The sequence below is a fragment of the Triturus cristatus genome, chromosome 2_2, assembly GCF_964204655.1.
Source record: "Triturus cristatus chromosome 2_2, aTriCri1.1, whole genome shotgun sequence".
Classification (NCBI taxonomy): Eukaryota; Metazoa; Chordata; class Amphibia; order Caudata; family Salamandridae; genus Triturus; species Triturus cristatus.
This window is the reverse complement of record NC_140582.1, coordinates 1,107,695,388-1,107,720,946: the sequence shown is the minus strand read 5'-3', so window position 1 is coordinate 1,107,720,946 and position 25,559 is coordinate 1,107,695,388.

Genomic DNA, 25,559 nt, shown 5'->3' with positions numbered 1-25,559 from the left:
AATACAAGTTACTGGTAAGTACGCTTAGAATTATTTTTCAGGGTCAGTGCTGGGCTAAAAGATGCAGCCCTCGGTTCTCTCCTGAGAACAGGTGAGTAAATCGGAATTCGTAGTTCGGCTGATTTTAGAGGAATATTTGTACGTTTCAAAAATGGACACTTAGAACCTTTTCTGCTGAAAACCACACAATGGATTCCTATGGAAGGAAATACAAGTTACTGGTAAGTACGCTTAGAATTATTTTTCAGGGTCTGTGATGGGCTAAAAGATGCAGCCCAGGGTTCTCTCCTGAGAACAGGTGAGTAAATCGGAATTCGTAGTTCGGCTGATTTTAGAGGAACATTTGTACAATGGTAAAGGAAGGGGGCGGGGCCTGAGGTGACGTGTGCAAACATGCCCTGTGGCATGTTTTAAGTTGGGGAATTAATTTCTCTTCAATCCTGCGGTCCCCTGGGGGCCAACTAGCCCATCAGGTACCTCCAGTATGCGTCAGGGAGCTGCGTTGCAGAGCGGTGTTCAGAGGCCACACCCCTTTTTACAACACTCTGCAAAGCATCTCCGTGGTGCTTCCTGGAGGTGCCTGGTGGGCTAGTTGGCCCCTAGGGGACCTCTGATTGAAGAGGAATTAATTCCCCAAATTAAGATGCACCACAGGGCGTGTTTACATAGGGGCGAAGGGAGGGGACGGGGCCTGAGGTGATATGTGCAAACATGCCCTGTGGCATGTTTTAAGTTGGGGAAATAATTCCCCTTCAATTCTGAGAGTCCCTGGGGGCCAACTAGCCCACCAGGTGCTTCCAATAAGCGCCATTGTGCTGTATTGCAGAGAGGTGGCCAAGGCCGTGCCTCTTTTTACACCTCTCTGCAACGCAGCTGTGTGGCACTTACTGGAGGTACCTAGTGGGCTAGTTTGCTAGTTGGACCCCAGGATTCAAGGGGACTTAATCTACCAAATTAAAACAGCCACAGGGCGCGTTTACACAGTGGTGAAGGGAGGGGATGGGGCCCGAGGTGGCGTGTGAAAACATGCCCTGTGGCACGTTTTAAGTTGGGGAAATAATTCCCCTTCAATCCATAGGGCCCCTGGGGGCGAACTAGCCCACCAAGTGCTTCCAGTAAGCGCCACTGCGCTGTGTTTCAGACAGGTGGCCCTTTTTACACCTCTCTGCAACGCAGCTCTGTGGCACTTACTGGAGGTACCTAGTGGGCTAGTTTGCTAGTTGGACCCCAGGATTCAAGGGGACTTAATCTACCAAATTAAAACAGCCACAGGGCGCGTTTACACAGTGGTGAAGGGAGGGGATGGGGCCCGAGGTGACGTGTGAAAACATGCCCTGTGGCACGTTTTAAGTTGGGGAAATAATTCCCCTTCAATCCATAGGGCCCCTGGGGGCTAACTAGCCCACCAAGTGCTTCCAGTAAGCGCCACTGCGCTGTGTTTCAGACAGGTGGCCCTTTTTACACCTCTCTGCAACGCAGCTCTGTGGTGCTTACTGGATGTACCTAGTGGGCTACTTGGACTATAGGGACACTCAGGATTCAAGGAGACTTAATCTCCCAAATTAAAACGGACCGGACACGGGGGCATTTACACAGTGGTGAAGGGAGGGGATGGTGTAGGAAAGTGGCTCTATATATACTGGACCAAAGAAAAATCAGCCAAACTATGAATTCAGATTTACTCACCTGTTATCAGGAGAGACCTCAGTGCTGCATCTTTGAGCCCAGTACTGATCCTGAAAAGTAATTCAAACCATACTTACCAGTAACTTGAATTTCCTTCCGTAGGATTTCATTGCCTGCTTTTTGCTGAAAAAGTTTCTAAGTGTCGATTTTTGAAACTTACAAATATTCCCCTAAAATCAGGCAAACTACGAATTCCGATTTACTCACCTGTTATCAGGAGAGACCTCAGTGCTGCATCTTTGAGCCCAGTACTGATACTGAACAGTAATTCCAACCATACTTACCAGTAACTTGAATTACTTCAAATGGCTTATACTCTGTTCAACTGGTTCCAAAAAGGCTTTGCAAACTGCAAATTTCTTGAAACCCTTGGTTTTCCTGGTCAGCAATTTTAGCTCCTGATAAAACTTGGATCTTGTGAACATGTCTCCCAAGAATGGTGCTTTAATCTAGCGGTACTGGCCTATAGAATCTTTCAAATGTTCATCATGTTTCAAGATATGCCAATTACACTTTATCAGGGGAATAATAGACCCATATTCCTTGTTGAAGCCCATGAAAAAATGCATCACTTGGTCCTGGTCACTCTTGACCTTTGGTGTGGTTGTGGATTTGCCTGAAAATTCATGAACAGCAATTTCTCCCAGTTTTTCTTCAGCACCCTCTGTTTGGTGTCTCTGAGGATGCTGGCTGAATATCCTCCATCCGAGAACTGTGCAATCATCAACCTGGCTTCGGTTTCAAATGATGCATCAGAAGAGCAAGTCCTACGTGCCATAAGCAGCTGACTTTAGAGTAAACTCCATTTTATGGAGCACGTGTGGCTACTGTTGCCATGCAGAATTGAATTACAGGTAATCTTTTTTCAAAAATATTAGTTTGGATGGAATCCCCTACCACTTGTACTCTAACATCCAGAAAATCAATTTTACATGCACTCCATTTTACAGTCAATTGAATGTTGTAGGGATTAGTATTTAAAATTGCAACATATTCAATCAACAATGCCTCATCTCCCTCCCACATGAAAAACAGATCGTCAATGAAGCGCACCCACATTGCAATCTTACTGGTGTGGTGCGTATTACACTCCTCCTATGCAACTTCTTTCTCCCACCAGCCCATATATATGCTTGCATACATAGCGACGAATGCTGTCCCATCGCTGTGGCTTGCTTCTGGAAGTATATTTTTTTTGTCAAAAAGAAAGACGTTGTGTGCTAGACAAAAAGAGAGCATGGTGAGGAGCATTGTAGCAATTTGTTCAACTGCCAGGGATCTTGATCTACAAGAATAACGACATGCATCTATGCCAGAATTATGGGAGATGTATGTATACAGAGAACACACACCCATAGTTACCATTATGTAGTCGTCCTGCCATAGGATATTGTTAACTTTACATAAAAAAACATTAGTGGCTTGCATGTATGATTCAAGTTTGGTGACATAATGGCTTAGAAATAGATCTAAAAACCTGGAACTGCTCTCTAATAAAGACCCCATCATACTGACAATTGGCCTCCCTAGAGGACTTAAAAGGTCCTTGTGCACCTTCAGGAGACAGTAGATGACCAGTGTCCTGGGATGATCAATCTTTAAGTATAGATGTTCTTCACATGATAACAGCCCCTGTTCAGCCCATCCACTGAGCATGGCATGATATTCCCTTTGATGGTCACCGATGGGGTTACTTCTCAGTTCTTGATAGTGTTCCTTCACTCTCAACTGCCTGTTTATCTCTCTGGTGTGTTGGCTTGTGTAACAACATTGCCTCCTTTGTCTGAGGACTTGAGCATGATAGATATTATTCCTCAATGCATTTAGCTCATGCCAATCCTGTACTGAGAAGTTATTATGGTCCCTCTGGCATTCTACTACTCACAATTTGATGATGTCATCTACTAATAGTTCATGGTACACATAAACCAGATTCCCAGTTGGCAGTTGTGGTATAAATCTACTTACAGGTTTCAGTCCACTATCAATGGTGCAGTTTGTTGTGAACTTTATCTGATTGAGTAAGGGAATACCACCTTCATTAAATGCCACCATGGGGCCACTGGTCAGGCCTCCTATATCCAGGCTATTTATCTCTAATATATCCAGAATGTCACCAATAGAGAAATGAACAAAGATTGGTGCCGAGCATTCAGAATTGACAGTTTTCTCAGGGCCCTTCATTGCAAAATGTTACGCAGTTTTAGTTTCCAGACAAATTTGTAGGCCTCTAGCCTCAGCTTGACAAAATCTAGTCCTACTAAGGGGCAAAAACTTAGACCATAATTCAGAATCTTTAGTTGGCCTAGTGTGAGGGGAATGCCTGAGATGTTGATCACAGTGTTATCCGCATCCCCTTGTAATCCATTAAGAGATGCCAGTGCTGTGGTTCTTTTGTCTCTTTCACCTTTCCTTTTTTCTTGGCCCCTCCTTGTTTTGCATTGCCTTGCCCTCTGCCTTGAATTTGCCACCTGCCTTGCTGGGGAGTCACCATGATCAGGAGCCACATCTTCTCCCAAAAATCCAGTTTCTCTCTGGGTCCTTCAGATGCAGAGGACCCTGGTTCAGAGCTCTATTCTGTATCACTGACATGTATTGTTTTAGGACCCATTGTATTGAATTTCTCTTTGGCCCTGAAAAAAGTGCAAAAGTGTAGATCCTCCCAAATTAGTTATCCAACTTGTCACTGTTAAATTTATGGGCCTTACCCATACGTGTCTCCTCCTCATGTTTCTCAATGTGTTACTCCATTTTCATAAGGAGTGTTTAATCTTCCTCCTGTTCTTTAACAGTCTCAACTTCTACCATGAGTAGATCTAGAATTGCTGTTTGCTCTTCCATATAACACCTTGCATGGGTTATAAGTGTTTCCATGAGCCTAAAGGAGAAACCTTCCGCTTTAGATCTTCATTCCTCAAACAGATCAGCATCCATATCTTCAAATGTGAGAATCACAAAAATACAGAAACTATGTGGTATCTTATGGCATTCGATATATGTCATCAGTGATGTCATCTCCTAATATTTTTTAGATTCCGCAATTCGTGCTTTCTCTGATTCCCTAATGACCACCTGTGGTGTTCTTACAACTCCTGTTCTTTATTGGCGTGCTCCCACATTCATTGTTGCACCACTAAGTACGTCCAAAGCTAGTTTCTCACATGGAGGTCTTTGTCTGTCATCATAGATGTACATATCAGTTCAATGTCATGATGCTCTATTCACTCACAATTCCAACAGTTCTGAGCAACAAATCTCACTGTATAAAAATGGGACGTGCGGTTCAACAGTAAAAAGTGACTGTGGTCGAGTGTTGCTATATTAAAGAAATCAAGTGCATCTGAAGAGTTTTCTCCAGTTTGGAATCACCTCTGGCATAGTTCATTTGCATGGAGACAAGGAATCCAGCTCAAACGCCCATCAGGTAGTGTACGGGCAGCTGGGCTGCGTAATGCCAGTATCAATCAGTGTCGCACAATCACTCAATAGTCATGAACCCTCCATCCAACCTCAGTCGTACATGTGTATATATATATATATATATATATATATATATATATATATATATATATATATATATATATATATATATATATATATATATATATATATATATATATGTGAACAAGGCTCTGGGAGAGCCGAAACGTTATGGCCGTCGCTCTGGGTGAATAAAAGAAAATAAGCACCTTATATTGGTTCGTGTACCGACTTCTTTGGCGTCAGCAAGAGTTTTGAAGCTGTGGAGCTGGTTGATTTGATATGTATATATATATATATATATACACACACATGCACGACTGAGGTTGGATGGGAGGGTTCATGACTATTGAGTGATTGTGCGACACTGACAACCTCTGCAGTCCAGCTGATCTTCCAACTGCATCCACCAAACAAGGTTGGTGCTGGGCAAGTGGGTGCAGAACCCCCTCCAAATGCAAAACACAGTCACACCACAATGCAAGTAAAGGCCCACACTCCACGGAGAATGATCCACAAAAGTTTTATTGCAACGGATGATGTGAATATATATGGTTACAGAAACGTTATCCTTAGGAATTATCATTAAAAAATGTAGAAATTCACTGAAAAAATAAAGGTTACAGGGACATAATAATTAGGGAAAATAATTTTTTTAAACCTAAGAACTTCACAGAAAAAACAAAGGCTACAGGGACATTATAGTTAGGAAATAACTGAAAAAATGTAGACATTCACTAAAAAAACACAGGTAACAGGGACGTTATAGTTAGGAAATAGAGGTTTAAAACTAAAAATTCACAGAAAAATACAAAGGTTACAGGGGCGTTATAGTTAGACTCACTCACAGACCCACTCAGACATTCCCACACCCACTCACGAACCCCCTCAGACACTCACACACTCACTCACAAACCCACTTAGAGGCTTATGCTCCCATTCAAATTTTTCAAAGGCTCATGCACCCACTTACAGATCCACTCAGACACTCAAGCACCCACTCACAGACCCACTCAAACATTAATGTTCCCATTCATAGACCCACTCAAGACTCATGCATCAATTCACAGACCCACTGTGAGACTCATGCACTCGCTGACTGACCCACTCAGACTGTTGTGTAGTTTCTACCCTATGGGAGGAACTGCAGGCCCGATTCACAGAACTAACTTAAGACAAAATCCTAAACTTACTACCATTTTGGTATTCACAGAAGGCACTTACTCATTTTGGTATTCACAGAAGGCACTTACTCATTTCGGTATTCACAGAAGTTAGGAGTCCTAACTTTAGGACTCCTAAATGCCTTCTGTGAATACCGAAAGTCTTAAAATTAGGATTTTTCTCAGTTTAGTAGTAGTATAGTTAGGACTCCTAACTTTAGGACTCCTAAATGCCTTCTGTGAATAACGAAAGTCTTAAAATTAGGATTTTTCTCAATTTAGCAGTAGTAAAGTTAGGACTCCTAACTTTAGGACTCCTAAATGCCTTCTGTGAATACCGAAAGTCTTAAAATTAGGATTTTTCTCAATTTATTAGTAGTAAAGTTAGGACTCCTAACTTTAGGACTCCTAAATGCCTTCTGTGAATAACAAAAGCCTTAAAAGTAGGATTTTTCTCAGTTTAGTAGTAGTAAAGTTAGGAGTCCTAACTTTAGGACTCCTAAATTGAGAAAAATCCTAATTTTAAGACTTTCGGTATTCACAGAAGGCATTTAGGAGTCCTAAAGTTAGGACTCCTAACTTCTGTGAATACCAAAATGAGTAAGTGTCTTCTGTGAATACCAAAATGGTAGTAAGTTTAGGATTTTGTCTTAAGTTAGTTCTGTGAATCGGGCCCTGCGTGTTTGTGTATAACAAAACCATTGGGATGGTCCCTGACTAATTCTATGCACCCTCCCAAGGATATGCTATCTTATAGACAAGCTAGCTCACAGTGCCACCATAAGTGCTCCTAAAGATAGGTGGATAGCAAACGGTTCTGGCAACCACTGAACATGACAACCCTGATCACCGCAGGAATCTTGGTAACAGTTCTAGAACCCTTTTACTCAGTCACTTGTGTTCTCTTATTCTCAAAGAAAGATACAAGGAATACACAGTGGGATGTTTTCTATGTTTATTGAACCAACGTGATTTTTGTATAGAATATTTGTGCTTATATGACAATAGGCAGAAGCAAATGAAAGTGTTTAGAATCTTTTAGACATTGAACAGAATACAAAACTCCGTAGCCAAAGTGTCTTGGGGGTGTGTGTATGTGTTCGGCCAAGAATCCCAATACTGGTTGATCCAACCTTGGATACCTGAAGGGAAAGAATGTATGTTTCAGTCCTGGTCGCAAATTTAGCACCCTTGAGGAGATATCCGCAAGCTTTTGGGCCAAAGCTTCAGCGTTTAGAGACCTCACCACTGACAAGTAAGCACTCCTCTGCCTAAACTCAGATATGCTTATTTACTTATAATGAAAAGCATCCTTTTGAGTCCTGTGCAAGCCAGCATTGTCATGGTCTAAAGATAGCTGTGCCGCCCCGGAGATGAAAATAGAACAACATTAGCACAATGTGTGTTGAGGCCTTGTACATAGGGATCAAGGAGTTGTGATAATGTTCATTGAAGTGGAATCTGTAAGCCAAGCATTTTCAGAGAAATTGTCACACATGCAAATGTTTATAAAGGGTCGGAGTGTGAAAGGGAATACAAACTAGAAAATATGTAGATGATATAAATATGGCATTGTTTATATTTGGGCCTAGCTAAGACACATAACACCCACTCCTCAGACAATTGGATGACCAATGAGCCATCTGAAAAATAGAAAAGCCATATAAAAACAGTGTGTTATAAAAGTATATGATAGAAAATTATCTAAAAAAGAATTCTTAAAAAGGCAATCATGTGATTTGAAAGTCAAAGTACACAGAAAGCCATTGCTTAATAATTTAGAACTTATAAAAGTTAATAAAATCAAGTTAAAATCGCTTTTGGGAAAAATCAGGCCAAATTAACAGTTCCACCAAACAGGATAGCCAATTGTTTATGTGTTCTGAGTGGTAGACTAAACAAACCTCTTCCCAGCAACTGAGGATGAAGTTCCCAGGTTTATAGAGCAAATATGTTCCCATCCTGCCCCAACAGCAGCCGCTGAGGGAGTGACCAGAGCCTGCAGAAGGGACGCAGAGCCAAGATCTATTTCACTAGGAACTGAAGCATTTCAGGATGACTCACAAATGCATTCATCAGCAATGGATAATCTAGGGAAAACTATACAAATTGGCCTTTAAGAGGTCCCCAGTACATCTATGTCTGATGGCTCAACCAATTGTGATCTGAGGCATAGATCCAGGACACATTTGGAAGTGCACAGTAGGCACTGGAATACAGAGTGCATGCAGTGAAGCCAGACAGGCCCAAAGGCCAAGAACCAATGCTCACCTGAAGGCAAGGTGTACCGAAGCATTGCACCACGCATTCACGGCACAGCAGCACAAGTGGTAGTGCTTGTTCCATTTAGTTTTGAAGTGGGACATCCATTGCAGAGCAGAAAAACTAAAATCACCATCCCGGCAACCAGGATCAGGACAAGCGAAAGACCACTAAGAAAGATGGAATTACTCTGAAACCTGTTTGGAAGGTTCTAACTAGACTTAAAAAGTGTTCTATTCCCTTTGATCTGACATGTTAAATATATAATGGACCAGCTCCTCAAAATGCAGTGAGAAGTTAGGATGGAGTAGCGCCTGTATCTCTAGAGAGGACCTGCAACCTGGATATCAAACGTCTCTTTAGTGGGTGTTAAGGCCACACCTTTTTGAAACAGCATGGCTTTCAGTTTGCTCAGAGCATCAAAGCATTGTTAGAAACATTTATTGAAAGGCCATGGCATTGCCTCCCTAACTGTGTGGGCAGGTGGAAACAGAACTTGAGTAAAAAAATTAACTGTGGAATTTACAGGTACCGGATAAGCAATGCTGGGCTTCATTCCACAACAGCCTTGATTTTTAAGCATCAAATAGCTCCCATTAGAGAGTAGTCTGATAACTGGGTGAATCACAGCCATGATCAACCTCTCAGGTAACATGACACATTTGTTACAGATGCATTACAAGCCCCATGAAGTGAAATTCCCTTGTGTACTATGGACCCACTTAAAATGTTCTCACAGTAAGAACTGCTGACAAAGACTTTAGCATCCCTATTCCTACACTGAAACTTGAAAAGCGGTTCCCAATACTCAGGCCCAAACCCTTCCCTAACACTTCATATCTGCCTACTTGGAGGGATTGCAGGTAATATTGGAAATGGAATGTCAAAATTGGCAAAGCAATATACCCATGGATCATCCAATCTGAAGATGGCGTTTCTGCAGTGGTGAAAAAGCAACTTCTTTAGTTTTTCAATGTGCAAAGTGGTGTATTTGGCATCTTTACATGCCATGATTATCTGCGGTTCCGTCATATGATATGGGGAAAACAGACTAGTTGCATTCACATGGCACCATGGCACGTGGCCAGCACGTAGTATCTCAAGTGTCCAGCTTAATAGCATAATTGACTTTAGTTGTGAGTGACTGCCCATGTTGTAATGCAGACATGTCTTGTTGTACAATGTCAATTGCAGATGGCACTGTGTTACCCGAAGAGTATACTCTGGGGGATAAGGTGGTCACACCATCGTCAACCACTGCTAAAGCTTATTCTGAATTTACCCTATCAGTTTCACACAGGGTTTCAGCAACATCTTGCTGAGAAACTTTCCACAATTAATTGTATATGTCATAAAAGAAGAGCTTTTGACGTGACTTCTGGGTACCTAATAAAAAGTCCCTGAGATCCAGGTCATCAGACAGAAGGGACAAGTGTTGTTTCACTTGAGACAGTGTTGAGGTTTTTAGCCAATCAAGGCACAACTTTTCAACACTTTAAGTTGTCATAACCCATAAATGTTCAGACTGCACATCACACATGTCAGGTCTTTTAATTTTGAAGCCCTTGGTGCTTCCCAGGAATCGTGCTTGACACCGATTAGTGTCCAGTAGCCAAGCTAACCATTCCTTCCAATTGAAGTCAGATGAATTTTATGTGCCATTATGCAGCATGGCATCCAATGTATCCTCACGGCAGCGTGTAAATTGTTGCCAATTTTCAAAATGTGGAAATTAGTGGTGTGTTCAAATTTTTCATCTAGGCTACTTCAATACTTATTATTTGTTGCACAGTTTTGTTCAGGAAATTTGTTGGTTTTAGTATCAGGCATGCTCCAAAGCTTCAATTCTGTGAAGCTGCCAGTCTCTTGGCCCCCAAATAGATTTTACTTCTATAGTGTCCATCGAGAAGTCAAAACCCTGTACAGACAGCTAGGAATGAAAGGTTGCGGCATATATCAGCTTGGTGTCGATTAGAATATTTTTCTTTGCTGGTCATGGCGCAAGCCTATAAAAATATGAGGTTAGGTCAGCTTTGTCATAACCCAAAAAATAGGCAGCCTTATATGCAAATGTTTTTGAACTACTGCATGGTTGTTTAGGGCAATGTTCCCATTGAGTGTAATTTTAAATAGTACATAGATCACTTGCTTTATGCAGGAAATGATGATCATAATTTTATGTCAAAATGTTTTTATTGGTTTTAAAGCTGAAACAGTACAAGACAAACATTGGTTGAAGTCACCAGTATAGCTTACAGATCAAGAGTTAGAGAAAGCTAAAGTACAATATTCAGTTTGTGTACTGGACTCGAAATGTGAAAATTGTTCATTTCAGGACCCCTGCCGGCCCCGACCGGGTAGATCAAGTATCACTATTCAAGTGGCTCACATTGTTGGTCATGTTATTCTTTAGTAAGCACATCTCCCACCCTCCCATCCCACCCTCAAAAGCAACAATGAACAAGAAGAAAAAAAAAGATATCACGGTTGGAAAAGAAACCAAAAAATTCAGTCTTGGTCGCGAGTGAGGACAAGTTGACGGGGACCAGGGATGCCCCATACCCCCAGGGACTCCATCCCCAGGCCATGGCTGCTGAGGAGAAAACTAGATATGGAAGAGGTGAAGGGCCCTCAATCTAGACCCACATGCAAACAAGAGTAGACCCTTCGACAGGTATTCTACCAAACGGGCCCAAACATAGTCAAAACCTTTCTGGAGTCCTCCACTATGTCTGCCATTCTCTCCATCGCCAGTGTCTGCCATAACCAGGCGTACCATTGTGTGAGGGAGGGGACCTCCACCTTCTTCCAAGCTGCCGCTAATGCCATTTTGGCTGCCCCCAGGCACAGCCACATCACGGAGCGATCTCCTTGTGTTTGACGTTTCAGGCTTGGATCCCGAACCCCCAAGAGGTTGTGTTCTCAGTTTGCAGGAATTGGATAGCCCAGGATCAGCTTGATTTGGGATAGTATTTTCTTCCAGAAAGACTTGATGGCTGGGCAGTCCCACCAGATGTGCCTGAAGTCCCCCAGGAGCCTGCAACCCCTCCAACATCTATCTGAGGCAGTAGGGAAGATTGTGTACAATTTCTGAGGGTGCAGGTACCAGTCGTACATCATTTTATACTGAGCTCCCCTTAAGAGCATAGACCGGTTGTATTTGGGGATGTCCCTGTATAGGGAGTTCCATTGTTTACCCTCCAGCTGAATGGTCAAGACTGAATCTGAGAACATTTGGTGTCTAGGCATTGAGTGAGACCCCAGAGCCTGTTTGAGTGAGTAGAGGGGGAGAAGGTCCCCTTCGTGGAGGCCCCCGATTGTGCAAACTTCTCAATGGGGAGTAGCTCCCTGGTTGCGGCTAACCAAACTTGTGGTTGTTCAAGCCAGTGCTTGAGTTGTATGCATTGGTATTTGTCGGAGGGCTGGAGTTTAAATATTTAACGCAGTCCACAAATGTCAGTAGCTTCCCCTGTTTATAAAGGTCAGAGATCATAAGGCAACCTCTCTCCCACCAGCTGTCAATGGCCACTCCTGAAGGGCTGGTGGGAACTCTGGGTTGAAGTGAATAGGGGTATTGGGGGACAGGAAGGTGGTAAGGGGTGTGGCTCTGGCAAGGTCATCCCCCACCCTCAGAGTGGTAGCTGTGAGGGTGCTAATATGGGCCTTTTGTGGTCGATTGTATTTCTGCTTCCACAAGAGATCCCAAATTGTCCTGCCCACTATTTGTTGGTCAATGTGAAGCCAGAGTTTTTCGGATTCATGGCGTGACCAGTCAGTGATCACTCTGAGTTGAGCCGCTCTGTAGTACCCCAGGAAATCCGTCAAGGCCAGTCTCCCCTCCTCCCATGCCCTTGTTAACACCCGAAAGGATAACCGCGCTCTCTGACCCTGCCAGATTAACTTAGAGATAATTATTTTCAGGTCGATAAAGAGACCCCTGTCTACTAGGATCGGACGACCCTGTAAAAGATAAAGCAGACTAGGGAGAACATTCATTTTGATGGCGTTGACTGTATCCAGGAGACATAGGCTTTACGCCATCTGGCCAGGTCCGCTTTAATCTGGCGTAGTAATGGAGGATAATTAGCTCAATTGGGTGTATTAGCTTGGGAGTGAGTCTGATACCTAGGTATGTGATGTCTTTGTGTGTGGTTTGGAAAGGGGACGTTATGTCTATGCTCCGCATAGTCTCATTAGCTAGAGTTAGATTAGGGAGATAGTACTTTGAAAGATTTACCTTAAAACCAGAGGCTTGCTCATACAGGGCGAGTTCTGATTGGATGGGTGGGAGAGAGGATAATGGCCTCATGATTGGGAGCAGCACGTCATCTGCAAAGAGAGAGATCTTGTGCTCGTCCGTTCCGCATGGGACCCCCCCTATGCTAGGATTGGACCGGATGCATTCCGCCATGGACTCGACGCTGAGAGAAAAACGCAGGGGATATAGAGGGCAGCCCTGCCTAGTTCCCCGGGAGAGATCTAAAGGTTCGGAAGCAATCTCATTCACCAAAATGCGGGATCTCAGGCGAAGTAATTGGCACGCACTATACCTATAAAGGTCTTGCTAAACCCAAATCGCCTCAATGTTCGTGTCAGAAAGTCCAGGTCGTCCCGATCAAAGGCCTTCTCTGCATCTAGCGAGAGAAGGGCCGCTGGGATTCCTTTCCTCTGAACCTTCTCAATAATGTGTACCACCCTCCGGAGATTAACGTGGGTTTGCCGCCCCTTGATGAAGCCCGCTTGATCCGTCTTAGTGAGCAACGGAATGACATGCTCCAAGCAAGTGGCTAATATTTTAGAGTACAATTTGGCGGCCAGGTTCAAGAGTGCAATAAGTCTGCGGTTTGGGGATGACGGAGATCAGTGCTTCCCCCATAGAGGGGGTCACCTGCTGTGTGGCAGCCATTTTGTCATATAGAGTCTATCGCTTTTTGAACTTCCCCATTAGAAATAGGTCTGCTTAGATCTTCGTATGTGGAAACTGGTACCTGAGGGAGAGCAAAAACCTCTAGTTATTGCTCCTGGGCTGCAGGTACCAACGGGTCTGAAGTTATTAGGGAGCGGTAAAACTCCCGAAAGGCTCTGGCTTTTCCCTCTTTGCTTTTCTGGGAGATCCCTTTCATATCCACTATTTGCGCAATATAATCTTTTTCAGGCTTCACCCTAAGTTGGCGTGCCAAAAGGGTACCAACCTTGTTTCCTCCCTCATAGCTTTGGGCCTGCAGGCGCAGGAGGGTTTTTTCCATCCCATTATTGTAAATGGCCTGCAGCTTCCCCTTAGTCTGTGTAACTTTCCTAAGGGAGCGAACCGAGGGGTTAGTCCTGTGATCATGCTCAGCATTTCGGAGTTCCCCCTCTAGCAACAGTCTTTCCCCTTTGCGTTGTTTTTTAGGAGTGACATCTAGTTCAATGCACTTCCCACTAATGACTTTATTAAAGGCATCCCAATTGTTAGCCAAACAGGTTTGGGAAGGATCGTTAAGCTCAAAGAATTCCTTGATTGTCGTCCTTAATTCATCCCTGAGAAGACGGTCCCCGCTGAGGAAGTTGGGGACATACCACCTAGTGTGTTTGGAGCACGGGGCAGGCCACTCCAGGACCAATTCCAGAGGGGCGTGGTCCGAGAGGCAAATCGGGTGAAATTGACATCCTGCAAGTGCATAAGAGAGGGACTGGCTAATAAAAGTATGATCGATCCTGGAGTATGTACTATGTGAGTGCGAGAAGAAGGAGTAGTCCCTTGTCGTGGGGCGGCAACCCATCCATGCATCAAGGAGGCCTAACCCTTGTAGTGTGGCCTTAAGCGAGTTACTAAACACCACCCCCCCCATTGCCCTTTGTGGGTGGGTAGTGTCTAGGGTCGGGTCCCAAATTGAGTTAAAGTCTCCAAACAGCAGTATGTCACCCCTGGTGAAGTCCTGTAGGAAAGCCATAAATGAACTCAAGAAGCCATGTTGCCCTGCGTTGGGTGCATAGACCGTAGCGACGGTGCATAGTATTCCCTTTAATTCACCCCTGACCATCAAAAATCTCCCCGCCTTATCTTCTCTAGAAGCCTGAAAAAGAAACAGGATGGAGGAATGAAAGAGGAGAGCCACCCCATTGTTTTTAGTGTGTGCTGAGGAGTGGAATATCTGTGGGAAGGCCCTATGCTTCAGCCGTTGCTGGTCACTGCACCGGAGGTGGGTTTCTTGCGGAGCAATTATTTTAACCTGGTGATCCAGCAGGAATTTGCAAATCTGCAGCCTCTTATTGGGGGAGTTAAGACCCCTCACATTACACGTCAAACAGTTAACCCCCATTAGTCTACGCTGGACCAACTCACCTGCACTCTTGAATGTGCTTGTGAATTCCAATTGTTCCCCCTCCCTCCCTCTACCCCTCCCGCAACCAAATATTTGAAGTACACACAAAGAAATCCATGATACAAAAAGCAATTCAACAAACCCAATGCAAACCATAACTTTTCACTCCGAGGCTCTCAATCTCGGAAGAGATCCTCATCTTGAGCGTTTCCTGGTGCGTACCAAGTTCCGCCTCCACGACCCATAGTACGTCTATTTGGCATGGTTGTAGTATTAGACATCAAATTCCCTAACAAGCAATCATAACGTCACCCCTTTGAGCCCCAGCCCTCTCATCCCCAGGGTGACAGTCAGATGACAGTCAGATTAGACAGCGACCGTCACAGGTGGTATCAGGCCACCGGCAGAGTCCAGCCTTCAACAAGACATCTGGGGAAACCTGGACAGAGCATACTTGTATCCAGACATAGGATTGTGCCTGAGTCAATACGAGGCATTCATGCCACTCCTTTTCTGCTGCAGCCAAGGTCCCCCAGCCCGTTTCCTCAATCATGAGTCGGTTCCTGCTTCACCTGTTTCTGTCGTCTTCTTCGGTGTGGGTACTGCTATTCCCAAGGCAGATGCTGCGTCTTCCAACTCTGTAAAATGAAAATTCTTAAGGTCCAAGGAAAAAGCCAAACCAAAGGGATAGGTCCAGCGATATTTCAACTTGCGGTCTCTCAAGACTTCTGTAACTGGCCTGAATTGCTGACATCGAGCAAGTGTGGCCTGGGCCACATCCTGGAACAGTGAACAGGATACGTTCTGGAACAACACCTTATCGAAGGCCCGTGTTTCTGGAGTATCAATTCCTTGGTCTTGAAGGAACTGAATTTCCCAGCACATCCCTGGGCTCTTTGGGGTCCATGGGTGATCGTGGTCCCATCTGTGCACCCTCTCCACCTGGACCTCCGGGCCTTTTTCACCCAACACCAGCGAGAAAAGTCCCACCATGAATGTTTCAAGGTCTGGGCCCTCACAACCCTCCTCCAGGCCTCCCACGCAGATATTATCCCGGCGGGAACTATTCCTTCAATTGATTATGCAGGTCTCCAGAGTGGGTTTCAAGCGGTCGTTTCTGGTCAGCTAGTTCATGGCATTGCGCCTCGAGGTCCAGGGTACAGGTTCCGATTGAGTCAACATCCGCCTGCCGGGCCACCAGTCAGCCCCCATCTCAGCTTTGAATGCATCGAAAGAGGCCCCCATGTCTGCTTTTACATCATATTGGAGCTCATTCTTAAACTCTCTCAGCAAGCTCATCAGGTCTTACCTTGTGAACGCCATGCTTCTGCTGGGCAAGGCCGTCCCTTCACCGTCGTCCCCCCTGGTTGCTGGGGTGAAGAAGCTGGAGACCTTTGCGGGTTGGGCCTTTTTTGGTGGCATAGGGGCTAGGGCTCAACGTCAGCCCGGCGCCCCCCTGTAGCAGGAATGACCAGGTGCCACATGGGATCCCTCTGCAAGGTCACCTCAGAACTGCCTGGAATCTTCCTCCAAGGGACCCCACCACATGTCGCAGAAAATGTGCCGATCCCCCGATCCCCTAATGCCTGTGCTGGAGAAGAGTTTTCTGTTGAAAATTTATCGAAGTTTAAGCTCCAGTTTTGTCTATATGTTATGATTAAAATTACTAATTTAAAAACATTAATTAATAGTTTGTCTTGTTAAAGTCAGATTAACCAACATTACTAATGAGAGAGACTACACGTTGGAATGCATATATGTTGCTTAATAATAATGTGCATTTTATTAAATGAGTGTCGCAAAAGTGCTATTTGTTTAAAGCACAAACGTTTTTTAAAAATAACGTGTACTAATGCTTTATTGTGTTGCAAAAGGGCTAGATAATTACATACACATAAGTGTATTAGTGGGGATTAACACTGTATAATCATTATGCTGTAGTAACGTTGTTTTGTGTTTCTTTTAATTAAGATGGTCCGTTTTGGCCTAAATAAGATGGCTGCCATTTACAGCCTGCGCTCGAGTGATTGAATTTTGACGAGAGGCCCTGCTGAACATGGTTGAAAGTCACCTGACCACGGCCTCTGCCTGGGTAGAAAGTTTCCATGAGGACAGTAGCTCTGGGAATGATTCCAACTGTCCTTGGAGAAGGATAAAGCCACAATGAACAATGACCAGTCTGTGGTGGCTCTGCTAAGATACCAAGGAAGAGCATTTACGAAAGTAGCATTTGCAAACTCGAGTTTCCTTCTTCCGTATTTTTATTTTTGTGATTTTTCCTGAGCGGAGGTTTTCTAAATGTAACCAAGAGACATCCTTTCTTGCTTGTTCTGCTCAGCGGCTCAACGGATATACAAAGTTTGTTTGTAACTTTTGTTTTGTTATTTTCCTTATAAATATGTTAGACTAGAGAGGGTCCGTGTTCCATTGCGCTCATTACTTCCATTGCGTTCCTTGCTGATCATCGCGTTTTGGACTTCTTCCTGAACCTATGCTGAGGACGGCAGCTCGAGAGACTTTACCGAGAGACCTGTCCTGACCCATTTAGCTAGAATAGGTAACTATGAGAATAATGATTTTGCTATTAATTGACTTTCAATTTCCATTAATTTAGATAAACAATCATTTGTTTGAATTCTAGTGTCGGGTGGTTATTTCTTTGTCATTTATTGAGTTTCCAATGTATTTCCTATGTTTAAAATCATGACTCAGGACAATGTCTTCACGGTCCTATTGACCTCGTTTAGATGCAGATTGGTATAGATTTCTCTCCTTTATTTAGTGTGGATAGAGTAAATAGTATGAATTTCGGTGTGATGGGCCCTAGCGTATGATGTATGTATGTGCGTGTGACTGCAGGTTTACTCTGTCCGTGGAAGCAGGGAGATTCCTGGGAGCAGTATGATGGTTAGATTATTGTCTTGATCAGATTAGATTGCTTGTATATAGGCTTTTGATTCATTGATTTATTGATTGATGTTGGTATATGTACTAATACTATATGTTGAGGTCGTTGTATTGAGTTCTATGTAGTGTGTACGGCTTCTGGAACTTGGGAGCTGGTGACGGTTCTGTAGTAGGGCAGAGGGAAGTGAGTGCTGCTCTCGGGAAAGACGGGATTGTCGGAATTACCTGTACGTATGCAGGAAAAACGTGTGACAATTGAAGTTGCGCGTCACATTTTCTGGGTTCGGAATCAGTGACATCGTCGTGTGTTACTACTAGAGACATATTTTCAGTGTAAAAGGAGTGCGTATGGTAGCGAAGGTTATCCGTGAAACTCTGGTCTTAAGTCCCAGGGATCCGTAAGGTTTGCCGTTAAAGCTTATCGCTGGAGAGGTAATAGGTATTCTCTGAGCTTGTCTGAAGGACTGGGCAGAGGTAAGCGCTGCTTGGTTGACGTGTGTTATAATTCTGTAGTGGGACAGACTGTTCGCTGTTCTCGGGAAAAGCAGGATTCTGTGTGGTTGTGCTATATTTTTCTAGTGTGAAAGTGCGTGAATGTATGAGCATTTAGTTGATTGTAAGACTCTTTGGAGCAGTCCTAGAGGAAACAGTTGATGGATGCATGTTAGAAGGGCAGAGTAGAGGGATGTGCTACTGTGTCAACGAAAGTAATTATTCCGTGGTAGAGCAGAGGTAAGCGCTGTTCTAGAGAAAAGCGGGATTTTTGTAAGAAAGACTTTTCTTTACTATTCTGTGGTTAGCGAAGCAGACAATGGAGATGTTTATATGTTGTAACCAATAGATTTTGTAGGATCTGAAACGAAGTCTACCAAGAAGGCTTTGTAAAGGAGGGGTAGACGAGTGACAGGAGACAGGAGCAGAAGCGACTGCAGCGACTGCTGACGTCATACAGACCGCGCTGTGATAGGGCAGTGGATCAGAACAGTGCTCGCGCTAGGATTGGTGCGTTGGTGTGAGCCGCGCAGGGATTGGAAGGAGTACAGGGTGACGTAGACGCTCCAGGATTGGTGCGTTAATGTGAGTCGCGCTGTTATTGGACAAAAGATCGCACAGTTGCGGAAGGGACTAGAGAATACTGGTAAACGTTAAAATGTATTACCAACCGGAGGAAAAGAAGAAGAAAACCTTGTTCGGTAAAATAAAAAGGTGGTTCGACAAGGATAAAAACATAATACCTAGAGAGGGTGAATTGCCACCTCCAACGAAAACTCCTACATCCTTCATGGTTGCGAAATATGGGTATCATACCTGTATTTGGTTAGATAACTGGGCTAAGTATACTAAGGAAGATGGTGTCTTAGCGTTCCCGGAACATGGTTCATTTAATTTGGCCGTGTTGAGAAACTTACGGGGAAAAATGATGTGTCTAGAGCCTAGACCAAGGCCGACACAGTTCGAGGCGTTGGTGGAATGGGAAGATGAGGTGCATGAGCGAGAAAAGCAGAGGAGTGGAGGCAACTATAGGTACTTTTTTGGGAGGAAATATGATCGTGAAACTCATCATGATCGAATGAGAAGATGGCGAGATGCTAGTATGTCAGAGGGATTATATCCAATAAGAACAGTTGATGAGAAGGAAGAGAGGAAGGCTACAGAAAGGGTGCCTGATGCGGAAGTGAGAAGGTATGGAGCTAATGATTATGAGGATGAGGTCTTGGATGACATGATTTACAAGAGACCACCTCCGTATAGACCAGAACCAGAAGAGAGCACGCCAGTTGCTACTCCTGTAAGAGATACTTTGCGGATTATTAAAACTGAGGTTGTGACACCTGATCTGAAAAGTGGTTGCTCTTTCACGGAAAGGGAGAGAGAGAGAGAGCGAGAGAGAGAGAATCGAGTTAGTGACGAGAAAACAAGAGAATTAGCCAGAACCACATCTGAGCTGACTGAGAAAACTAGAGAGCTGACGAAAAATCTTGAAGCTGTTACAGTGCCTGTAACCATAGGTCCGGTTGTGCCTATTTTTGATAAGCAAAGAATGGGTGAAAATAGTTTGACAGTTCCATATGTTGGAAATGGTTTGGTTGGTACTTGCATTTTGGAGGAATCAGGAACGAGAACAGGAGGAAATAATTTGAGACAGTCGAGACATGATGCCTGTAGTGGAGGATTAGATGTGCAGCCTAATTCAGGATTGAATACTGGTTGTTTAGGGGGAACGATTTTGGAACCACAGAGGACGACAGAACAAGTGGGTGCAGTGAAAAAGTCTACTGAAATAACAGCTGAAGATTTGAATGAATTGGTTGAAGGTTCTTCAAAAGAAGGATAAAGATTCACAGGCAATTGATGTAGCCAGGTTGCGCATAGAATTGGAGGAGCTTATTGCAGGGACAATTCCTACAGATATATTGAAAACCCATCACGATGGAGAGTTGTTATTTATGTGTAAAAGTATCACCTGGAGGGCTAAGAGTACACATGACAGGTTGAGAGCAATAGCGAGAGAACAAGGAGTTGACATGGATAAGGTGAAAGCTTTGCAGAAGCCTTACAGGGTGGATTTCTCCGACAAGGATATTGAAAATCTAAATGGTGCTGGTAGAACAGGAGAGATTAAGGAAATGATTGCCTTATTGCGAAAATGGGGTGATGTGGAAAAGTGGAAGGATAGATGGTACAAGAAAAGGGAAGATTCAGTGGACAGGACTTATTCAGCTTTCCCTATGAGAGAAAAAGAAAAAACAGTGGATGCTTATCCTATGAGAGAGATTCCTGGAGGAGGATATGTACATGTCCCATGGACTAGACAGGATATTTTGTCATTTACGAATGATTTCCCTCGACTGAGAGAAAAGCCCGTCGAGTGGTATAGGCAGGTAGATAGGTTTGTGAAATTGTCAAAAGTGCTGTGGATTGACCTGAATAGTCTGTTTGATATAATTGTTCCAGCAGACTTGTGGGCAGAGTGTAAAATAGTTGTAGATTGGCCTGCTAAAGAGTATCCAAGAGACCCGAAAACAGGAGCTCCAGACCCGGAGGTTATGAGGAAATATGACCAGGTTATTGTGTTCCTGAAAAATAAGGTACCCCCAAAAGAGACTGACTGGGTAAAGATAGATCGAACACATCAGGAAGCGAAAGAATCAGTTCATGCTTTTTACGAAAGGCTGATACTGGCTTTCAAACAGTTCAGTGGAGATGAACACCTGGGTGATAAGGATTTGAGTCACTTTGTCTACAGATTTGTATATGGCTTGAGACCTGAAATCAGTGAAAGAATACGTGAGCATACAGTTGACTGGCAGAGTAAAAAGATTGATGAAATCTTGAGACATGCAAAGTATTTCAGTGATGAGATTGAGGCAAAACAGAGAAAGCTGAAAGAGAAAGCAATGTGGGCACAGGTGAAAGTTGCTGAAAGACAAGAAGCACAGTTGATGGAACAGGCAAATAATCCAGGAATTAGACCCAGATATGCGGGAAAAGGAAGGGGGAATTTAGAGGAGGCCAAAAAAAAGTTCCCTTGTCACAACTGTGGACAATTGGGGCATTGGAGACCCGAGTGTACCAATCCACCATTAGTGAGTAATGAAAATAAACCCTTAAATCAACAGGTGCAGAACGAGGGGTGTAATCAACAGCAGCAACAGCAGAAGGTTGTCAGACAGCAGAGTCAAGAGCCAAAACCACCCTTGCCGCAGAATAGAGGGTCTCAAAAGTATAACCAGGACTCAGGATTCTACAATGATGAGCAGGTAAACAAACCGAGACGTTCAAACCCGGTACAACAGTACTGGTTAAAGAATGAGGGGAGTGAGTCTGAAGGGGACTATTGACGGTGCCGAAGAGAGGAGGAAGAGTGCATACTTGGTGCAACTCTAGAAATAGACCAGGCAGGACCATTTGTAGATGGGAAAATAAATGGGGAGAGTGTTACTTTTTTGGTAGACACAGGAGCGAGGAGATCAACTGTCAGGTCAGCAGATATTAGAAATCTTCCTCTCTCGGACGAAGCAATCCAAGTGGTTGGTGTAGCCAATACACAGATTAAGACTCGTTTTACCGAACCAGTAAGGGTAAGAATAGGGAAATTTTCAGACATGCACAGATTTGTGGTCTGTGACACCAGTCCAGTGAACTTGTTAGGTAGGGACGTATTGTGCAAGATGAATTGTACAATTTTCTGTACTCCGGATGGAATAGCTTTTGAGACACCAGATGAGGATGTTTTGTACCGGATGACTCTAGATAATAGAGAGAGTGAGATTGTTGGTACATATGCAGTGTTTAATCCAGATGATTTGCCTCAGGAGTTGAGACACACAGTGAAAACAACAGTTTGGGATTTTACTGGAGAAGATGTGGGGTTGATGAATAATGTAGATCCAGTGAAAATTTCAGTGATAGAGGGGATTGTTTAGCCTAATATTCCTCAGTACAGATTGACACCGGAGATAATTGAGGGAATAACTCCTATAATTGACAAGATGATTCAACAGGGTGTTTTGAGAGAGTTACTGAGTAGCCCGTGTAATTCACCGATAATGGGGCTAAAGAAACCTAATGGAAAGTTCAGGATTGTACAAGATTTGAGAAAGGTTAACAAAATTGTGGTGGCATGTTGTCCCATTGTGCCAAATCCTTCAGTGATTTTGTATCAGATTCCTCATGATGCTGAGTGGTATACAGTGATTGATTTGTGTCATGCTTTCTTTTCAATTCCATTGCATCATGACAGCCAGCCGATTTTTGCATTTCGGTTTGGCCAGCGTATTTTAGCATGGTGTCGTATCCCACAGGGGTATACAGAGAGTCCTTCGATATTCAATCAGTTATTGAAAAAGTCATTGGAGAGTTTGATCATGCCTGAAAGCTCAGGGCTAGTGCAGTCCATCGATGACCTACTTGTGGCATCGAAAACACGTGAAGCTTGTGAAGTAGATACCATAGCTTTACTGAATCATCTGGCAGATGGAGGGTTAAAGGTATCTCCAGCCAAATTGCAGTTTTGCAAAAAAGAGGTGCATTATCTAGGACACAATATTGAAAAGGGTCTGAGAAAAGTGACTGATGACAGGATCAAAATTATCAGAGGAATGAGAGCCCCAATGACCCAGAGAGAGGTGAGGATGTTTCTGGGAATGGTGGGTTATTGTCGTCAGTGGATAAGTAATTTCTCCCTGATAGCAAAGCCACTGATTAAGTTGACTAAAAGTGAGGTGAGAGATCCATTGGAATTGGATGGAGAACAAATGGCAGCATTTGAAGAGTTGAAGAGCAGAATGTGTGAAGCCCCTGCTTTGGGAATGCCAGACTACGAGAAAGAGTTTGAGTTGTATTGTAGTGAGAGAAATGGTTGTGCACTTTCAGTGTTGATTCAGAAGCATGGACAACTGAGAAGGCCGATTGTGTACTTCTCATCGACACTTGACCCCGTAGCTGTGGGTTTGCCAGGTTGTCTGAAAGCAGTAGCTGCTACATGCAGAAGCTTGGAACAGAGTGAGGGCATAATAATGGGATATCCTGTAAGGGTATTCGTACCTCATGATGTGGCAATTCTTTTGACAAGAAGCAGGACTCAGTACATGTCACATAGTCGGCTGACTAAATATGAGAAAATAATTCTGAGAGCATCAAATGTGACTCTTGAGAGATGTGTGAATGTGAATCCAGCAACGTTGTTACCAGATGCTGAAAATGTGAATGTGGGAGATGATGTTGATCATGATTGTTTGGATGTGCTTGACTGCTGCACAAAACCAAGACCAGACATAAGAGATTTGCCGTTGCCTGAGAGTGATCATGTGCTGTTTGTGGATGGATCATGTTTGAGAACTGATGATGGTGTGCTAAGTGCAGCATATGCAGTGTGCAAGGTTTCAGAAGTTATGGAAGTTTCGCCTTTGAAAGGAGTGAGATCTGCTCAAGTGGCTGAATTGGTGGCATTGACGAAAGCTTGCAAAATTGGGAAGAATCTGAGAGTGACTGTAATGGCTGATAGTCAGTACGGATTTGGAGTCGTTCATGATTTTGGTCAGCTTTGGCTACAGAGAGGTTTCTTGACGTCGAGTGGGACTCCAAGAAAGAATGCTGAAGTGATTGGAAAGTTGCTTGAGGCGAGACAGCTGCCTAAAGAACTAGCAGTTGTGAAGTGTGCTGCTCATGGACAAGGAGATGATTTTGTTACTCTTGGTAATCGTTTTGCCAATGACATAGCACAGTATTGTGCAAAGAACAATCATTCGATTAATAGGGCACTAGAAAGGGAGATGTCTTTTTGTTCTGTGATGTTTACTAATGTCCTAGAAACGTGGGATGAAGTGAAACAGTTGCAGGATGAGGCAGGAGATGAGGAAATGAGGGATTGGATCAAGGCAGGTTGTGCCCCAAGAGAGACAGATCATGTTTGGATCTATAGAGATGGTAGACCAGTCATGCCTAACTCAATGCTGTCGACAATGGCAAGAATGTATCATGGCCAGGGACATTTGGGAAGGGATGCGATGATTAGGTCTTTTAAACAGACCTGGTACAATGCAAAGTTCAGGTTGATTGCAGAGAGGACAGACTAAACTAAGAGAGCCAAAGGGAATACACACTGTCACGCACATTCCAGGACTGATAGGAATGTACAGGTGCTGGCACAGCCACCAACTAGTTGTCTCCCATGGAAGGAATAGGGTGGACTTCCCACAGATACAATGACCACAAATGTCAGTCAGGTGACCAAATACCCTGCAGAACAAGTACCAATTGTGTGCTAGGCTGGGAGTACACACATGCATAGTGCGGAAAAGGGACAAGTTCCACATGGAGGCATGGCAACATACTCTATACACAAGTACATTGACTACCAAGGATGGCACAGACGATGCAGCCGGAGACATTGCTGACCAGGCATGGGCCTAGTTGAAGTGATCCGCCAGCCACCAAGGAAATGTAGATACAGGTCAGCACAACAATAGGGCAACTCCATGCAGGGAAAATGTCAGGTGCCACAGAGGAAGAACCACTCCTTGGGACAATGTCTCCAAACACAAAGAGCATACACGAGCAAAGAATCTTAGCAGAGACCTTGTGATGGCACGCAGATACCAGGGTCCACCCCATGAGCACCATACTACAACATTTCCCAGACACCTAACACATGATCACCACCCCAACTCATGGAGCTTCAGCACCAACATCAATACCTGAAAAGCAATCGTTTTCAAAGGGAAAACAAAATGTTTTATTCAGCAGTCAAATAAAATGTATAAAAGGACACTATGTACAAAGGCCATAGGCCAGTCCAGATGCGATGTCCTGGGGGGGGGGACATGTCCACGCATCTCCCCTAGTTTGCCTGCACATTCGAAACCTCTGGTTCATCGACTGGGGTGGGGGCATCATGTGGGGAAGGACCAGGCACCGCAGGGACAGGAGGGGGAAGGGTAGGTGTTGTGGGTGCAGGGACGGACGACTCCACCACAGGGGGTGGGGCAGCGCCAAAGGTGGAGGTTAGTATGCCGCTGCACACGTCGGCAAGCTCTTCCAGCGTCTCCCCTGCACCCGAATGAACCACAGGCCCCAAGGAGGGGGGGCGGAGGGATGGGTTGCAGTGCTACTGGGGGAGGTGGTGGACAGGGGGGGGACTCAACTCCCCTACGCGTGGAGTGCCTTGCCCATTTGCGCGATGGTGAAGCTGTGGGGCTGAGGCCCAGCACAGCCAAGTAGGCCTCCTTCTCAGACTGTGGGGCAGGGGAGCCGA